Here is a 5,220-nt window from a genome sequence, read left to right as displayed (position 1 = left end):
TGACCTTTCCTCCGATCTGAAGGTAGCTAGGAAAATGTTGGTTTATATACAGAGGATAGAATGGAGGTGGGGTTAAGCAGTAAACAATGGGTGGGGATAGAGCCCAAAGAGAGAGAACAGTTGGACAAAGAAGTGGATAACAATTTAGCTAGGAGGGTGAATAGGTAGCTGACTTATAACTCTCAAGCCTCCTACAAACAGGCTGCTAGAAGTTTGGCACTTTTCCACAAATGGCAATGGATGCAGGATCAGTTGTTAAGTTTAATTCTGAAATCGATACATTTTGTTAAGCAGAGGTATCAAGGGAAATGGTTCAAAGGCAGGTTTATGCAGTTAGGCCACAGATCAAACAGGGCCTCATTGAGTGGAGGAACATGTTCAAGGGGTTGAAAGATCTATTTCTATTTTTATTTTTCAACAGGACATTGGTGAAGACTTTTCTACAATGCTGTGTCAAGTTCAGGTCAACCTGTTAATGGAAGGATATTATCAAGCTGGAGAGGTTTCAAAAGAGATTTATCAGGCTGTTGCCAGATATAGAAAGTTTGAGTTATAAAGAGAGGCTGGAACTTTTTTTATTGGAGGTAAGGAGGTTGAGAGGTGACTTTATAGAAGTTTCTAAAATAATAAGAGGTATAGATTGAGTTAATTGACAGTTGTCTTTTCCTTAGGATAGGGGAATTTCAAGACGAGGCAGCACATTTTTAAGGAGAGAGATTTAAAAAAGACATGAGTAAATATTTTCGCAGAAGGTGGTGCATGTGTGGAATGAACTTCCTGTGGAAGTGGTGGATGTGGGTATAATTACAAAGTTTAAAAGACATTTCGATAAGTACACGAGTAGGAAATATTTGGAGAAATTTAGCATAGCCTTGGAGAGTGAAAGGAGGGAAGATATTTGATTGGGGAAGAGGAAAGTATGACGCTATCAGACAGGTGTTGGGAAGTACAGACTGGGGATGGAAATGTGTTGCTGGAAAAGCGCAGCAGGTCAGGCAGCATCTAGGGAACAGGAGAATCGACGTTTCGGGCATTAGCCCTTCTTCAGGAATAAGATAATTCCTAAATAATGCCCGAAACGTCGATTCTCCTGTTCCCTAGATGCTGCCTGACCTGCTGCGCTTTTCCAGCAACACATTTCCATCTCTGATCTCCAGCATCTGCAGACCTCACTTTCTCCTCAAAGTACAGACTGGGAACAATTGTTCCACAGAAAGGGCACAGCCGACATGTGGAGACTATTTAAGGAACAGTCGTTGCGAGTGATGCACAAATTTGTTCCTCTGAGACAGGTAAGAAGGGTTAAGATTAAGGGATCTTGGATGACGAGAACAGAGGAACTTCTCATCAAAAGGAACAAGGCAGCTTACATAAGGTGGAGGAAGCAAGCATCTAGCACAGCTTTAAAGGATTACAGGCTTGCTAGAAAGGAGCTCAGAATTGGACTGAGGAGAGCCAGGCGGGGACATGAAAAAGGCTTGGCAATAAGGATTAGGGAGAACCCAAAGGCATTTTACTCATATGTGAGGAATAAGAGAATGATCAGGGAGAAGGTAGGGCTGATCAGGATAGTGTAGGGAACTGGAGTGTGGAGTCTGAGCAGATAGGAGAAGCCCTAAATGAGTTTCTTGCATCAGTTTTCACCAAGGAAAGGGAACTTGGAGGAGCTGGGATACAGTCTTGACCAGATCAAGATTGATGAAGTTGATGTGCTAGAAATTTTGGAAAACATTAAGATTGATAAGTCTCCAGGGCCAGACCAGGTTTATCCTAGCCTGCTCCAGGAAGCAAGAAAGGAGGTCACTAAGCCGCTGGCGAGGATATTTGCCTCCTCACTCTCCACAGGAGTCGTACTGGAGTATTGGAAGGAGGCGAATATTGTTCCTCTTTTCAAGAAGGGTAATAGGGAAATCCCTGGCAATTACAGACCAGTCAGTCTTACGTCTGTGGTCAGCACAGTTGTGGAAAAAATTCTGAGGGATAGGATTTATGACTATTTGGCAAAGCATAGGGTGATTAAAGGCAGTCAGCATGGCTTTGTGAGGGGCAGGTTATGCCTCACAAATCTTATTGAGTTCTTCGAGGCGTCAAGACAGGTCGACAATGGTCAAGCCGTGGATGTGGTGTATAGGGATTTCAGCAAGGCATTTGATAGGGTTTCCCATGGTAGGCTCATTCATAAAGTCAAGAAGTATGGGATACAGGGAGATTTGGCTATCTGGATTCAGAATCGGCTGGCTGACAGATGGCAGAGAGCGGTTGTATTAGATTAGATTACTTACAGTGTGGAAACAGGCCCTTCAGCCCAACAAATCCACACTGCCCCGCCGAAGCGCAACCTACCCATACCCCTACATTTACCCCTTACCTAACACTACAGACAATTTAGCATGGCCAATTCACCTGACCTGCAGGTCTTTGGACCGTGGGAGGAAACCGGAGCACCCGGAGGAAACCCACGCAGACACAGGGAGAATGTTTATGTTTCAAGCAGAGGTTAACAGAATGATGAAGCTGATCATTAATTCATTGTATAAAAACAAGGAAATATTTCTCCGTGAACTGATTTCTAATGCTTCTGATGCTCTGGACAAGATCCAGTTGATATCTCTCACAAATGATACTGCACTACATGCCACAGAAGAGATGACCATTAAGATAAAGGCTGACAAAGAGAAGAACATGTTGCATGTCATGGATACAGGCTTTGGAATGACAAAGGATGAGCTGATTAAAAACCTTGGCACAATTGCAAAGTCTGGAACAAGTGAATTCTTAAATAAGCTGACAGAGATGCAAAGTGATGATCAATCTACCTCTGAGTTGATTGGTCAGTTTGGAGTTGGATTTTACTCCGCTTTCTTGGTGGCAGATAAGGTTATTGTAACATCAAAGCACAACAATGGTACACAGCACATCTGTGAATCTGACTCCAATGAGTTCTCTATCATAGAGGATCCACGAGGAAATACCTTAGGACGTGGTACTACTATTTCATTAGTATTAAAGGAAGAGGCATCTGACTACCTTGAACTGGACACCATCAAAAATCTTGTAAAGAAATACTCTCAATTTATCAACTTCCCTATATATATCTGGAGCAGCAAGACAGAAACTGTAGAAGAACCAATGGATGAGGAAGAAACAAAGGAAAAAGAAGAAACTGATGAGGCAGCAGTTGAAGAGGAAGATGAAGAAAAGAAGGCTAAAACTAAGAAAGTTGAGAAAACAGTCTGGGATTGGGAGCTGATGAATGATATCAAACCAATCTGGCAAAGACCAAGTAAAGAAATAGAAGATGAAGAATATACAGCTTTTTACAAGACCTTCTCAAAGGATTCTGATGAACCTATAGCTCATAGCCACTTCACTGCTGAAGGAGAAGTCACATTCAAGTCTATCTTATTTGTGCCTAAAACTGCACCCTGTGGTTTATTTGATGAATACGGATCAAATAAATCAGACTTCATTAAGCTATTTGTTCGCAGAGTGTTCATCACAGATGACTTCCATGACATGATGCCAAAGTATTTGAATTTCATCAAGGGTGTGGTGGATTCTGATGATCTACCTCTGAATGTGTCCCGTGAGACTTTGCAACAGCACAAATTGTTGAAGGTTATTAGAAAGAAGCTTGTACGCAAAACTCTAGATATGATCAAGAAGATTGCAGAGGAGAAGTATGAAGATGAATTCTGGAAGGAATTTGGAACTAATATTAAGCTAGGTGTAATTGAGGATCACTCCAACAGAACACGTTTGGCCAAATTACTACGTTTCCAGTCCTCTAACCATGAAACCAAGCGGACCAGCTTGGAGCAGTACTTGGAAAGGATGAAGGAGAGCAAGACAAGATATACTTCATGGCTGGATCAAGCCGAAAAGAGGTTGAATCTTCTCCCTTTGTTGAACGACTACTGAAGAAGGGTTATGAGGTTCTATATCTGACAGAACCGGTTGATGAATACTGCATCCAAACTTTGCCTGAATTTGATGGAAAGAGATTCCAGAATGTTGCAAAAGAAGGGCTAAAATTTGATGAAAGTGAAAAGGCTAAAGAGAAACATGACGCAATGGAGAAAGAGTATGAGCCACTCTTAACCTGGCTAAAGGACAAATCACTAAAAGATAAGATTGAGAAGGCTGTGCTGTCCCAGCGTCTCACAGATTCTCCTAGTGCACTTGTGGCCAGCCAGTATGATAGTCAGGTAATATGGAAAGAATAATGAAGGCACAAGCCTACCAGACTGGAAAAGATATTTCAACAAATTACTATTCTGGTCAAAAGAAGACATTTGAAGTAAATCCAAGACATCCTTTGATAAAAGAGATGCTGAAACGAGTTAAGGAAAATGAGGATGACCAGACTGCCACAGACCTTGCTGTGGTATTATTAGAGACTGCCACATTACGTTCTGGTTACCAATTACCAGACACAAAGGCATATGGTGATAGAATTGAAAGAATGCTTCGTCTAAGCATGAACATAGATCTCAACGAACAGGTTGAAGAATATGAAGAGATTTCTGAAGAGGCTGAAGAACAAGATGAGAAAGAAGATGCAGAAGATGTTGCTGATGCTGATGATGATGAAGCAGAAGAAAAACAGACTGAGGATTCCACAGATGTAAAAGATGAATTGTAAGGAATTTGAAGACTGTAATTTTACACTGGGGAGGTGTAATATACTGATGAGACCATTGAACAGGATGAACAAACAATTCATTTATCCCTATTAAAAGTCTGGGAGGGCAAAAGTTTTGTATGTTATTTTCCTTCAAGTGAAACGACTGTAAATTTGTAATATTTAAAAATTACTTGTGAAACTTGTTGTGTAAACCATAAAACTTTTCCACAAAATTTGTTAAAGCTTGTTTTGATATTAAGTTGATCATTCAATGAAATCCATTTAGAAACTAAAGAAAAGTGGGTGGCACAGTGGTTAGCACTGCTGTCTCACAGCGCCAGAGACCCGGGTTCAATTCCCGCCTCAGGCGACTCTCTGTGTGGAGTTTGCACGTTCTCCCCGTATCTGCGTGGGTTTCCTTTGGGTGCTCCGGTTTCCTCCCACTGTCACAAAGATGTGCAGGTTAGGTGAATTGACCATGCTAAATTGCCCGTAGTGTTAGGTTAGGGGTAAATGTCGGGGTATGGGTATGGGTGGGTTGCGCTTCGGCGGGTCGGTGTGGACTTGTTGGGCCGAAGGGCCTGTTTCCACAC

At 41.9% G+C, this 5,220-nt stretch overlaps 1 pseudogene; it reads left to right on the top strand.

The window, feature by feature from the left end:
* The first annotated feature begins 2,481 nt into the window (after positions 1–2,481).
* On the top strand, positions 2,482–4,873 carry LOC122553881 (endoplasmin pseudogene; annotated as a pseudogene).
* Positions 4,874–5,220: the final 347 nt, after the last annotated feature.

The sequence above is a fragment of the Chiloscyllium plagiosum genome, unplaced genomic scaffold (genome assembly GCF_037043375.1).
Source record: "Chiloscyllium plagiosum isolate Xiang-an unplaced genomic scaffold, Cpla_swu_hap1 HiC_scaffold_8, whole genome shotgun sequence".
Lineage (NCBI taxonomy): Eukaryota > Metazoa > Chordata > Chondrichthyes > Orectolobiformes > Hemiscylliidae > Chiloscyllium > Chiloscyllium plagiosum.
This window is presented reverse-complemented; position numbering and strand designations above follow the sequence as displayed.